Here is a 15430-nt window from a genome sequence, read left to right on the forward strand (position 1 = left end):
TCCCAGGCTCGGAATAAGGTTGGGTCCCGGTGTTGTGCAGTACCAAAATTATCCCCAGAGACATTGATGTCTGCCAGCTCAGGCCCCGGCGGCAAGTCCTCCACGTCTCCCACCATTACACTCAGTGGGGTTGTCTCCCCTCCTTCCACCAAAGTGGCGGTCACCCTGGCCCTTCAGCTCGGTTTCCCAGGGTTCTGGCATGCCTCCGGAGAAAGCCCACTCTGCTGGGGTTACCCATCTCTCATGGGCACCAGTCACCCTCGTAGCAGGCCACAGTGCCGGGAAACCCGGGAAGTCTCTCCCGATTATAAGTTCGTAGTGTAAGTTTGTGGCAACTGCCAATTCGTGAGTCCACCTGCCGGTCCTCGTGGTTAGAGACACCAGGGCGGTGGGATAGTCTTTCAAGTCCCCATAAATACAAATGACCCCGACTTTCCAGCCAGTATACTCAGCAAACCGTACCAGGGGAGCCCTTACTAGGGTCACCAGACTGCCTGAGTCCAGCAGGGCCTCCGCTTGAGTGTCTCCCACTTCCACCTGGCACAAGTGATCTAGAGTCCCTGGGGTACCTGTTGCACACAACTTCCTGGCATATAGCAACTGACGGTAGCCATAGTTAGTGTCCATGGGCTCAACCCGATGGGGACAGTCAGCCCTTACATGGCCAGGCTCCTGACACCGCGAGCAGACTATCAGAGCCAGGTCCGCAATGGGTACATCCTGAGCGGGTTCTATCGGCTCAAACCTCTGGGCCTCGGGTGGACATTTCCGGGGTTTGACTGGCCCCCTCCCGAAAGAACCCCCCTTTAGATTCCTGGTAGTCTCATAACGTTCCACCAAGTGCACCATCTCAAGGGCATTGCCAGGAGACACCTGGCCGATCCAGTGCTGGAGAGGGACAAAGCCCTCCAGAACATATCAGCTAACAGACGGTCCAGCATAGCAGTGGGGCTTAGCACATCAGGCGGTAGCCACTTTTGCAAGAGGTAAAGAAAGTTTTAATACTGGGGTCTAGTGGACTAAGCCGCGTTGAACCCCCACTGATGCGCCCGCTGGGCCCGGACCAACACATTCACCCCCAGTCTTGCCAGAATCTCACCCTTGACTTTCTGGTAGTCGGCCGCTTGATCGTCCGGCAAGTCGAAATACACCCGCTGGGATCCGAAAGTCAGGAACAGAGGGACAACCTCAGCCCAATGATCTCAGGGTAGATTCTCCCTTGTGGTCACCTTCTCGGACATTGCCAGGTAGGTTTCAACTTTATCTGATGGTGTAATCTTGGAGATCGCCGCATGGACCGCTTTCCAGTCATCATAGATGTGACAAGAGCAATCTCGCCACATTGCATTGGAGAAGCCTGGTTGCCCGCCTGCTTCCTTTAGACTATGGCCCCGTGTTAAAACACTTGATTTTCCCCTGCGAAGACTATGTGAAAGAATTTGGCTCCATGGCAATTGAACTGTATTTGTGTAGTCTGAGGGCCATTCACCTAATAATTGAATGCACTCAGACCTGAGCTATCTGGGGATATGTTAAATGTCTATGTTTTATGCAATAGCTGAACAGTTAAATATTCTTATGTCTTTTTATTGTATTTTGCTACCATGTGGCTAATGGAGTTTGCCTCAGCCCTTGGAGATAAATTGGATTACTTCCCAATTGTCTCCAGGACAGAAGACATTGTGTAAAACTGTGTATTCTCCTGTCTGTGATAATTACATTAACCCATTGTGTAGGGTAATTGTATCACAGGCAGAGGGGAGGATTTTGTGTGGGAGTGTCTGAGTGTATTGTACATGTTTACTGGTTGTTTTACAAAACCCTGTGGGTGGTACTAATGTGTATATAAGAACAATAAACCCACAGCTCTAGCTGTCCACTTCTTTACCCTCAACACAGAGCTTGGTCTCGTTCTTGGGGGGATTCACTGTATGCTGTTAGAGACTGATTGCTAGGAGTGTAAGTCGCTTGGGTGTGTTTCCTATTTGTCTGCTAGCAGCTATTCGTGAGGTTCCGTTCGGGAGTTTGGGGAATTCCATTGTATGCCGTTCAGGAGTTTGGTGTTCTGTAAGTAGCTGTGCCTGTAGCTCTGTAATGGGAAGATCGCCTAAACGATTTTAACCCCTTTTATGCCCGGGGTGCCATAACAATTGGTGGCAAGCAACGGGATGGTTCTCACAGGCCAGAAGGACAGCTACAAAGTAACATCATTCCCTGGAATTACAATTTAAGGGCAACGCATGTCCCAGTACAGCGACCCTGACAATAGCAGGATGGAACCAGCAGTGGCATATGAGGAAGACCCGGATGGCCGGGATGCATTAAGCAAAGGCATCTGGTACCAGGCCCTGGATAATGTACAATACGAGGTGAGAGTCTCCCCAGTGAAGAGCAGCGATTGCAGAAGCAAGTCGCCCTGCGGATGCCCTTCCTGGGAGAGCAACCCCTGGAGGAATGGGTGAAGGAACTAGAGCACCGGGTATGGCAGGAGCTATGGCTGGAGGATGCCTACCAGGCGCTCTGGTGGTATATAGCACAGTATATACCCTGGACAGCTGAGCATGACAATCCAGAGGGAGAGGAGTTTGATGGTCCTGGCTTGTTATGGGAGTCCTTTGCAGAGCCTGACTTCGGGAGCCCTGCACAGTCCAGACTTCAGGACATTTTCTACAAGAGGGAGGCTAGGCAGAATTGGGATGACCCCCATAAGGTAGAGAAAGACCAGGCTCACCTAGCAACCCTGGAGTGGGAACTGGAGCAGGACTACCGAGATCTCTTCCACTCCATTGGGAAGGCCCAGCAGGACAGCAAGATGACAGACCCGGATCCAGACCCATTAAGCTGGGAAGATATTGTGGAGTGTTACTGGGAAGAACCCCAGGTGGCCGGTGGAGATGGGACCGAGGTCTCTCCACCAGTCCTACAGGGAATTGGGATCCCAGTCTCTATTCCCCAGCGGCCATGTGATTTACAGGGAATTGGGAGCCCAGTCTCCATTCCTCAGTGGCAGAGTGTCCTACAGGGAATAGAGAGCCCAGTCTCCATTCTCGAGCAACAGGACACTGTATTGGGAGCGGAGACAGTCGGTCTCCCTCCCCAGAGGCTGGAAGTATGCATGGGAGAGGAGCTTGTTACCCGCTCTCCCTTTTGGCAGCGTGAATTGCAGGGAATTGGGAGCCCAGTCTCCATTCCCCAGCGGCCGTGTGATTTACAGGGAATTGGGAGCCCAGTTTGCATCCCCCCAGTGGCAGTTTAACGCACCAGGGGGAGACACAGTAAGCCCCACAACAGTGCAGATGGGACCATGGTCTCTGCACTCACAGCACAGGGGGTAGGGACAGTCGGTCCTGTCCCCCAGCAACAGGGCTGTTTAGCCAAAGGGGAGACAGTCAGTCTCCCCCCACAGCAGCATGGTGGTCTATCTAAAGGGGAGACAGTCGGTCTCCCCCTCCAACAACCAGGCTCCAACCAGGCTATTTCCGTGGTAGCGCTGGCATCAGGGCAAAGTACCGCTGGTCTCTGCCCACTCAGCAACCCACCAAGGCAGTCTACCAGTCCCCCACACAGCCGTAGTGAGGCACATGGACAGGTTTCTCCCTTGCTCAGGTGTAGTAACCATTTATTGTGGGTGGGTTGTACTGCTGTTTCTGTTTTGTGGGTGGGCTGCTGGACTAACAAGGGCACTGACTGACAGGAAGTCAGATACCCTGTTAGTCTGTTTGGAAAAGGGGAGAGATGTGACAAGACCAATCTCGCCACATTGCATTGGAGAAGCCTGGTTGCCCGCCTGCTTCCTTTAGACTATGGCCCCGTGTTGAAACGCTTGATTTTCCCCTGCAAAGACTATGTGAAAGAATTTGGCTCCATGGCAATTGAACTGTATTCGTGTAGTCTGTGTGCCATTCACCTAATAATTGAATGCACTCAGACCTGAGCTATCTGGGGATATGTTAAATGTCTATGTTTTATGCAATAGCTGCATAGTTAAATATTCTTATGTCTTTTTATTGTCTTTTGCTACCATGTGGCTAATGGAGTTTGCCTCTGCCCTTGGAGATAATTTGGATTACTTCCCAATTGTCTCCAGGGTAGAAGACATTGTGTAAAACTGTGTATTCTCCTGCCTGTGATAATTACATTAACCCATTGTGTAAGGTAATTGTATCACAGGCAGAGGGGAGGATTTTGTGTGAGAGTGTCTGAGTGTATTGTATGTGTTTACTGGTTGTTTTACAAAAACCCTGTGGGTGGTACTAATGTGTAAGAATGTGTGTGTATAAGAACAATAAACACACAGCTCTGGCTGTCCACTGCTTTACCCTCAACACAGAGCTTGGTCTCGTTCTTGGGGGGATTCACTGTATGCTGTTAGAGACTGATTGCTAGGAGTGTAAGCCGCTTGGGTGCGTTTCCTATTCGTCTGCTAGCAGCTATTCGTGAGGTTCCGTTCGGGCGTTTGGAGCATTCCCTTGTATGCCGTTTGGGAGTTTGGTGTTCTGTAAGTAGCTGTGCCTGTAGCTCTGTAATGGGAAGATCGCCTAAACGGTTTTAACCCCTTTTATGCCCGAAGGGCCGTAACAATAGGCATTCTGGGACGCTCCTGCCGTCTGTAAAGCCATCACGTGTTGTAACAGCAGCTGGTTTGTTTCTTGTTGGTGTTGGTTGGCCTCCACGAGAGCTTTCATTACAGCCTCCATTTTGTCAAGTGACACAGGTTTGAATTTAGCTGGTTTAATCCAGGACATCCAGCCATACCCAAAAATAAAAATATTTCAACGTTTACACCAGCCTCACTGTGTGTGCCCCCTCGAAGCCACCAATTGTGGGGATTTGCTCTGGTAGGCCGAGTAAGTGGACGCAGTACAGAGACGAAAACAAGTTTGTAAAGCAAAACTTCAGTGTTTATTCATACATAAGGCAAAAGTAAAACGACTCTGTACAGTCTTGGTGTAAGTTCACACAATGCAAAGTCCACAGAACAAAAATATCACCTTGTTGGTCATTTAATCCCCAGCGATCCACAGCAGGCTTTAGGGGGCCTGTTTCCCAGCGTGCGTCTCTCAGCCCTTTAGCATGGCACCATGCCGCAGATCCCAAAACAGAGACTCTTTGCTGCTGAGCCCAGCTGTCTTTTAAGGACAGCTAGGTGTTGTCAAAACCCGGACCTGCACTTAAAATCCAGTCCGGTGTTTGACCCCACCTGGCTGCAGATCAGCCCAGCAGCACACACTGGGAGGAAAATACCTGTCCTCCCAGACCATACCCATTACTGTGTCACAGGGGATACCAATACAGATTTAGTTCATGTCATGGTAACAGTGAGCGAGTTTGGTATGCTCTCGGGCATTGTAATTAATTGGAACAAAACAATCTTACTTCCATTGAGCGAGAAGGTTAAGGTAACATAGAAACAATTAAAGATATTGGGTCCTCATGATAGTTTTAGATATTTAGGATTAGAAATAGCAAAGGATCCTGGTAGATTTATAGAGTTGAACCTTTTGCCGCTGTTCCGGAAGATTAAAGAAAGGATTAGGATATGGAATAAACTTGCTATAAATAAATCTGACAGGATAGGTCTTATTAAAATGGTCTTGCTTCCTCAAATATTATACATTATCAGGAATTGCCCCATTTATTTGAATAAATCAGTTTTTAAGTTGCTGTTATGGTCAAGCAAGAGAGTGAGGGAAAAAATTAAGCTGTTTTACTAGGGCTTATGATCAGGGAGGTTTGGAAGTACCGGATATGAAGCTTTATTATCTAGAGTCTAACATTGCATTGATAATGAAATTGGAACAGGTGGACTTATTACAACATTCAGTGAATAACAATGAAGGCTGCTTGCCGAATATGTTTGCATTGCTAGAATCAGGGGTTATATAGGATGCCAATTGTAAAATTGTTATTAAATATTTTGTCCACGGTGAAGCGATATTTGTCTTTGGTTGGTATCACATGTTTGACTCCCTTTTGGTATAATAGGACACTGGGGGATATTACTTTTGCAGGTTTTTGGTATATATCACAATATATTAAGGAAGGGGATTTGAAGTCTAGGGAAGAGTTACTAGGTAACTCAGATGATAGTTTAAGTGTGCTTAGATATATTCAATTATCTGCAATTTTTAAAGTAGTAAAAAATAAGAAACTTATGGAATTAGAGTCGCACGAAGTGCTGAACTTCATTTCAGGTTGGAGGGGTAATTATAGATTGGTTTAAATTTTGTATAAAAACTAAGAATAGTTACTAATAGAGAAGATAGATGTAATAGTAAAAATGCTTTAGAAAAGGATATAGGCCTTATAACAGAGGAGCAATGGAGGAGTTTTGGGCAAGAGAGTAATAATTTGAGGAATCCTTTGCATAGTTACTCAATTTATGATTCTACATAGGTTATATGTGACTCCTAGTTGGCTTCCTTTGTTTTTTTTAACAGGTACTCCAAATGTATGCCCAAGATGTGAAAATCCAAAAGTGGATATTATTCATATGTGGTGGCACTTCCCTTAAATACAACCCTTTTGGCAGGGCCTTATTGAATTGATTGGAGATGTTTTCTGTCTTAAATTACCTTTGTTGACCTCTATTTGTGTCTTGGGAGAAATTCCTAATAAGCTATCAAAAGACAGTAAGTTCATGTTGTATAAATCCCTCTTCTTGGCTCGCTTATTAGTGGCCAGAAGATGGATGAGAACTGAGGTGCCCACTGTTAATATGTAGTTAAACGTAATGAATTTACATAGGTCTATTGAAAAGGCAGGTTATATTAAATTGAAGAAAATTTATATTTTCAGTAAAATATGGAGTAAATGAGCTTTATGGATAAGATGAATTAATATTTTTTCTTTTTTTTCTCTCTCCTTGCCCTTGGTGATAGGGTGGGTGGGATTTGGGGCTATATATATATCAAAGGTAATGGTCTAATTGTACTGATGGAACGCTATAAAAACAAAACCCATAAAATTGTGGTGGAATTGCATTTTTTCCCAGTTCCATCCAATTTGGTGCCATTAACCCCTTCAAGACCAAGACAGTTTTTACCTTCAGGACCAAGCCACGTTTTGCAAATGTAACATGTTTCACTTTATGTGTTACGGTAATAACTTTGGATCACTTTTACTTATCCAAGCCATTCTGAGATTGTTTTCTCGTGACACATTAGTGATACATTCGAGTCAATATGTTTTACCTTTATTTATTTAAAAAAATCTAAAATTTACAGACATTTTGAAAAAATTTGCAGTTTTCTAAATTTAGAATTTCTCTGGTTTTCTGACAGATAGTGGTACCTCACAAAATTGCTATTACTTTACATTTACCATATGTTTACTTAATTTTTGCATCATTTTGTAAATGTTATTTTATGTTTTTTAGGAAGCAAATTTTTCAGAACATTTCCAAAACCCACTTTTTAGGACCAGTTCAGTTATGAAGTCACTTAGTGGGGCTTATATGATAGAAACCACCCCGAAATGGGTATTCAAAACTGATTTTACAAACGTTGTTAACCTTTTAAGTGTTCCACCAGAATTAATGGGAAATTGAGGTGAATTTTTAAAATTTCACTTTTTTTGCAGATTTTTCCATTTTAGATCCATTTTTCCTGCAACCCAGCATAAACCTCAATATTTGTTACCCTGATTCCTAAGTTTACAGACACACCCCATATGTGGTCATAAAATGCTATATGAGTGCACAGTGGGACTCAGAATGGGAGGAACACCGTGTGGCTTTTGGAAGGCAGATTTCGCTGGAATAATTTTCAGGCACCATGTCGCATTTGAAGACATCCTGAGGCACCCCAACAGTGAAAAAACACCAAATATGACCCCATTATGGAAAATACACCCCCCAAGGAATTTATAAAGGGGTGCACTGAGCACTTTGGCCCAATAGCCGTTTTATAGATTTTAGAAAGACTTGACAGTGAAAATGAAAAATTTCGTATTTTACAAGAATATCTCACTTTAGGCCCAAACTTTTCATTTTAACAAGGGGTATCAGGAGAAAATGCACCCCAAAAGCTGTTACCCATTTTCTCCTGAATACGTAAAAATGCTGTATATGGTTGTAAAATGCTGTATGAGCACACAGCGGGGCTCAGAATGGGAGGAACACCATGTGGCTTTTGGAAGGCAGATTTCGCTGGAATAATTTTCAGGCACCATGTTGCATTTGAAGACCCTGAGGCACCCCAACAGTGAAAACCACAAAAATGAGACTCTAGGGGTGCCTGAACATAAAAGGAAATTGAAGAAATGCCTTATTTAATAAAATGACACCTTTCAATGTATTCATCTAGGGGTATAATGGGAATTTTAAAGGTTTTTATTTTTTCTGGGGGGGGCTATTATTGGATTGCCAAATGGAAAAATGCTAAACTGAAAATGTATTTCCATGGATTAATTAAGAAATTAATGAAATGGACTTAATGGATATCAGTGGGCGTGTTATCAATGATAAACTTGAAAGGCCCGGTTTAGAGAGGCAGGTCTGAGGGTAGTGAGTGGTGTCTTTCCTAATCCCTTTAACCGAGCAAACTCGACACCATTTTGGGGATTGCCTTTTTTTTTTTCCGTGGGGCGAAGTACTCCAGGGAAATGCTGCCCATGAATTATTCTTGAGACCCCAGAAGCACTGCTGGCTGAAAAACTGCCCTCTCCTTCCTGAACGCCCAAAATTATTATATAGTGACACTTGGGTTAGGTAAATAGCTAATTTTTTGTACCACACCTTCTAGATTTAAGGCACTGTAGAGCTGTAGTACCTAGTCTGAAAGATCCACTCTACCCATAAACTTGTTGTAATCCTGGATACACACAGGCTTGATGTTCTGCTCTGTGATTCCTCGGACTGGGACTGGGGTGGACTGATCTGCATGGATGGTAGTTAACACAAGAACTTCCCGTTTGTTCTTGTATTTTAGCAGTATCGAATTTTCTGAGCAAACAGCCCTGCTTTCCCCAGGACGCACTGTCTGGTCTATAAAATATTTAGGGAGCCCTTTTTGATTTCTTCTAATTGTGCCACATGTGCCTATGCCTCTGGCAGCAAGGCACTTCAGGAGAGGGACACTATTGTAAAAGTTGTCCAAATATAGATGGTATCCGTGGTCCAGCAGGGGGTGGACTAAATCCCATGCTATCTTCCCACTTATACCCAGAACCGGGGGACAATCGGGTGGCTCAATTTTGGAATCTTTTCCCTTATACAACTTCACGCCATACCTAGCCTTTTTATTGGGCAGGTACTGGCGGAAATGTAATCGGCCTATGAAGTGGACCAATGGTTCATGCACTGAGAGGCATTTTTTTTTTGGGGGGGGGGGGTATATACTTGACCAAATTTAGAATTGTAGTGGTCAACCACTGGCCTAATTTTTAAGAGTCTGTCATAACTGGGGTCGCTTGGGAGCAGGCATTCATTATTATTGCTGAAGTGTAGAAATCTTAGAAGAGCTTTGAAACGGGCCCGGGGCATGGCAAAACAGTGAAGAGGGGTGTGATATAAAATATCTTTGTTCCAATACGAACGTATTGTTGTTTTTTTTATGATGCCCATGCTTAGGAGAAGTCCCCAAAACCTTTGCATTCCAGTCGTGTAGGGGTGTGGATTTGTGGATCCTTGCCATATAACTGGCTGGATTGGAGGCAATAAATTGCTCTGCATATATATTTGTTGTTCCACCATCAAGTTAATTAGGTCATCAGTGAAGAATAATTGGAAAAAATGTATTTGGTATCTACATTGATGCCTGGAGTGGCTGTAAATTCAGGCACCTGGGGCACATAGTTATTTGCGGGGATCCATGAAGAGTCACTTGTACGGGGCTGCGACTGAGCACTAATTAGGTCAATTAGGTCATCAGTGAAGAATAATTGGAAAAAATGTATTTGGTATCTACATTGATGCCTGGAGTGGCTGTAAATTCAGGCACCTGGGGCACATAGTTATTTGCGGGGATCCATGAAGAGTCACTTGTACGGGGCTGCGACTGAGCACTACCCCTAGGACGCCTACGAGGAGGTTCATCATTAGTGAATCATCTGAGGAAGATGAAACTAAAAATGTCACTTCATCTCCACTGTTGGAGTCCTCAAAAAGCACGGCATATGCCTCTTCGGCAGTGAAAAGCCATTTAGTCATTTTAAACTGTAAACTAACGTAGATTTTTTTAAATCTTTTTTTTTTTTTTTTCTTTTTTTTTTTAAATAGAACAGCAAACTAAAATACTGTATATTCTTTAGGATAGGATAAAAACTCCCCAAGTCACTTGGCAGTTATTGACAGAGTGTCACAGGTAGCACAGATGGCTGGCGATGAGCCAGGGGTCTAGTATGGGGCACAGAGTAGTGCCAGTATTCTTACTGGGGCAGAAAAAGGGTTAATTAATGTATTATTTTGCAGTTATAGGTGGCACAAATCCACATGGGGCATAAGAAACTTATATTTTACCGAATGGTGCCACTCAAGCACAGGACATGAGTATGTATACACAGGAGGATGGCACACATAGTGACAGGGTTATATTTTTTTATTTTTTATGTAACTTGGGAGTGTGTGACAGGTGACTTGACTGATGGACAGGCTGGACTGACGGGTCTTGACAGACGGACAAGCTGGAGTGACAGGTGTCTTGATGGATGGACAGACTGGAGTGACAGGTGTCTTGATGGACGGACAGCCTGGACTGGCAGGTGTCTTGATGGACGGACAGGCTGGAGTGACAGGTGTCTTGACGGATGGACAGGCTGGAGTGACAGGTGTCTTGACGGACGGACAGGTGGAAGTGACAGATGTCTTGATGGACAGACAGGCTGTAGTGACAGGTGTCTGGATGAGGTGATGATGACTGGACTGGACAGGACTGATCTGTCACTGACTGGAGAAAATCAGGCACAGAAGAGTGGCAAATCAGCACTGAAGGGGTTAATGCAGCCAGCCAGTAGCGCAGGGGCAACACGTGAGGTGCACGGTGGACCGATGAGGGGCCAAATAATAACACACAGTTAATCAGTTTACTCACGGTTAGCAGAAAGCCTCCCTGGGCTGGCAGCACAGTGTTGAGGTGGACAGCACGAAATCCTCCGGGGCACGCTCTGTGGTAGGGAAGCATCAGCCAAGATGGTGGTTGAGGTGCCCTTGATGTTAGGGTGCTTGTTGCGCCTGAGTCTCTTGATGGTATTTGTCGTGACGCCAGTACCGTTAATGGTGGTACAACCAATAGTGGTAATAATGAGGTAGACAGTGGTAAGATGCAGCTCACAACTGAGCAGAAGTGCTAGTGTAGTGTCCCACTATGTAAAGGTGGGCACTACTAAGGGTCATGTTGCCCCCACCTCCTGTGGGAGATTGGTATTTTGTATTGCATTCTATTGTATATTGTCATGTTATCTCCTGTGTATCAGGCCTGTTAGGGGTGTAGTTTCTCCTCCCAAGCTGTAGAGGGAGCTAGTACATATAGTTAGGCCCAGACAGGAAAGAGTCAGTCCAGTCTAGTCCAGGAGGCTGAGTAGTGCAGTCTAGCCTACCTGAAGTTCTGAGCAAGTGAAGCTCAGAAGTTAATCCAGGGGAAGAAGTTTCCTCCTGAAGATATCTAGCATTTTGCAAAAGTACAGAGCAGAGCCAATATTATCCAGCCAAGTAGAAAGCTGAAGGGCAGAAGGATATTTACAGCAAGAGGATTTATACCAGAGGAAGGTTTCCCTACCCAAGGATAAAGCCAGCTATAGGGCATACAGGCCTTGGAAAAAGCCAGACAGGATCTGAAGAAAGTACAGCCTGATCTGTGAGTGTTATTCCCTCTGAGTATCTTGCAAGAACTTTGCCTGCCATTTATGTGAAGCCTGCCTGTTACCAAGTCCCTGCATATGGAACTAACTGAAACCTGTATATAGTTGAACTGTTCAGTAAAAAAGAAGTTCTGGTTCACTACAACTGTGTGTACCTCAATTATTCCTACAATAAATCGATGTGCCACCGTTACCGGCACTGGCGTCACAAACTATGAGGGATCTTGCCACTGGCAAACTAAACCTACAACACCCAGGGCACCTCACCTACCACCAGGCCTGGTCCCTATACCCAGAGAGTGCCCCAGAGGATCTATGTGCCAGCCTCTCCATCACTGCTGTACGCCTGCCCAGGGTATATTAAAAACTGTGAGTACCAATAGCAACCCTCGGTCTGTTAACTGTCCCCTGTGACCTCATAATCGCTCACCCTGCAGGACTGGCGTACTGCACTAGATCTGCACTCTCTCCAAACTCAGCAGGGTAACTTGAGATGAATGAATTTCCCTGTCTGATCTCCACACACTGACTCTCTCTCATTTAACTAGGCCTGAACCAGGTATATATAGAACCTAAGTTTTATCCCCATCTAGTGGTGGGATGTATAAATGACACCAGACCAGCCTATGAACAGGGATACCACAAGTATTGCAGTGGAAAATAACATACAATATGAAAATGCAGTTTTAAAGCTATTTTGCAGTTCCCACGTGTTCCTGAGTGGGACGCTGCATTAATTAGGGGTTCATTTTGTATGAGGAAGGGGATGAGGCACAGAACTGATGGCAGGCTGTTGATGAGGCACAGAACTGATCTGTGTCACTGTTGATGGGGCACAGAAGCAGCTTTTTGGCACCCAAGGGGTTAATTCTCTCTGGTAAGTAATACTGTACTGCAGCGTTTGACACTCGTTCTCTGATCGCTTGGGACTATCAGAAAAGGAGAATCACATAGTCCCTCCCTAACCTGCCCCGATGCGCTGCAATTGGTCCCTTTGCAGTAATGGACCATACACGGCGATCGCGGGCAGGTCAGCGCTCCGATTCTGTTCCCACCGGCGTCACTGGTTGCCTAGCAACCCCAGCACACCGGCTTCACTGAACTTTCAGCGCATCGCTCACTGCGCTGACAGTGAAACTGGTCACGTACATGCAAGTGGGGATTCGGTAAGGCACCACATTCCCCCACGTACATGTACGTGATATTGCGGGAAGGGGTTAAAAAGTAGAACTTGTCCCTCAAAAAACAAGCCCATATACGGCTTTTTAAATGGAAAAGTAAAAAAGTTATAGCTCTAGAAAGGAAGGGGGTGAAAAATAAAAAAGCAAAAACAAAAAATTATCTGGGTGTGAAGGGGTTAACTAGTTTTCTTGGAGCTTGTGGCTCTGACAGTCATCAGAGCTGGTATTTTACAGAAGAAGGTGTATGTGACTGTGTTGTGGAAATCCCACCAGTAGGGGGCTCAGCTTGACATTCATAGGAAAAGAGTTTAGATCAGGGGTGCATGCGGCTCCCGTTCTCCAGGACAGTGGAGTGATTGTGCGATCAGCTATGTTTCTGCCCGCAGTGCCGCACGATGGAGCATTACAGCTCCTGCTCCCGCACTGTAGCGAGAGCAGGATGGTCCCCGGCTGTCTGTGACAGCGGGTAAGCCTAGGAGAAGGCAGAAGCAGTGTATCAGCGCTTCTGCCTTCTCAGATAGGTGAGCGCTATTCAGGGTGGACCCAGGTTGGGGGCAGAGGAGTGCAGAGCTGCAGGGTCAGGAGACCCTGTTCAGCATTGCCTGTGTACAATGCCCCCCACAGCAGGCTGGTTTCCCCTGTAACTGGCTCCTTTGGATGCCCAGTTACAGTGGAAATAGTAAAAAAAAAAAAGTATGTGTCCCCCAAAGGTCTTTCAGTGACCTCTTGGAGACAAACTATCTTATTGGCCTTGGCAGCAGCCTGACACTGGTTTTTGCAGCTTAGTTTGCTGTTTATTAAAATTCCTAGATCCTTTTCCATGTCAGTGTTACCGAGTGTTTTATAATTTAGTATGTACTGGTGACTTGCATTATTCCTTCCCATGTGCATAACTTTACATTTGTCAGTGTTAAACCTCATCTGCCACTTATCTGCCCAAGCCTCCAATCTATCCAGATCCATCTGCAGCCGTATACTGTCCTCTTCAGTGTTAATTACTTTACACAGTTTATTTTCATCTGCAAAAATTGATACTTTACTATGCAAGCCTTCTACGAGATTATTCATAAATATATTGAAGAGAACTGGGCCCAATACTGACCCCTGAGGTACCCCAATAGTGACAGTGACCCAATCTGAGTGTGTACCGTTAATAACCACCCTCTGTTTTCTATCACTGAGCCAGTTACATGCCCACTTCCAGACGTTTTCTCCCAGTCCGAGCATTCTCATTTTATATACTAACCTTTTATGTGGTACAGTGTCAAGAACTTATCTCCTCATAGTAAAAAAATTAATTATAAAATAAAAATAAAAAAACACAAAGAAAAGAAAAAAATAAAATAAAATATGATCCCTTAGGGGAAACATTATGTGGCAAAACTATATATAAAAATTATAAAATATAAATAAAATAAAAAAATTAAAAGTGCAAAATAGTGTTCATTGTCCCCCAGCAGTCTTTTTATGACCTCTTAGGGGACATATTATGTGGCAAAAATATATTTAAATAATAAGTAATAGATCAATTATAAAAAAGAATATACAATAAAATACAAATAAAAAGGAAAAAGTGAAAAATTAACAAAAAGTGTCAGTGTATTTGTGGCAGAAATATATTAAAAAGTAAGTTAAAAAAGATAAAAAAATAATAATATACATTTAAAAAAAAACACCCACACCAACCAAAACCGTCGCCATTAATGCCCCATTCACGTGAAACTATACATATTATATAACAAAACTAGTTATAAAAATGTATCTTGGTGTCAGATTGCATATTTAAAGAAAAAGGAGCTATAGTTTGAACAGTTTATGTACATTTTCCCCCAAATAAACTAAAAAATAAATTAGAAGGCCCTATGTGTCAAGTGAAAAATTGTTGCAAATATTATTTTGGTAGTACCAACACATAAAAAAAAGTTACAACTTCGAACCACCATGTGTGCTAAATCACAAAAAAAAGTGGCTGTTTAGGCCCACTAGTAAGGGGAAATGCTTACTGGTTATTACATGGTGCCTGTAACTGGCAGGAGGTGGTAATAACCAGGGAGTGCCATCATCTGCAGTGAAGGAAAGTGCTGATTTATGACTAGGATTCAGGAAGTTAATGTCACCACTTTTCCTGTAAAAATGATTTTTAAAAAGTTACTGCAGCATTGCCATTGAAACAGAAGATTCATACTTACCTGCTTCATGCCGCCCTGGCCTCCTCTGCCTCCATCTTCCGGTTCCTGCACTTTTACACCTGTCAGTGCATGGCCATGGTCACATACACCGCTCCAGTCAATGACTGACTTCAGCAGTGACATGCTGCTTGTGGCCACATCACCGCTAAAGCCAGTGATTGGCTGAGAGGTGCATGTGACCATGGCCATGAAGTGCCAAGTGAAAACAGAGCGGGGAGCAAGTAAGTATAAGGCTTCTTGCACATGAACGTGTGTGCCCTGTGG

Source organism: Bufo gargarizans, chromosome 1 (assembly GCF_014858855.1).
Source record: "Bufo gargarizans isolate SCDJY-AF-19 chromosome 1, ASM1485885v1, whole genome shotgun sequence".
NCBI classification, from domain to species: Eukaryota; Metazoa; Chordata; class Amphibia; order Anura; family Bufonidae; genus Bufo; species Bufo gargarizans.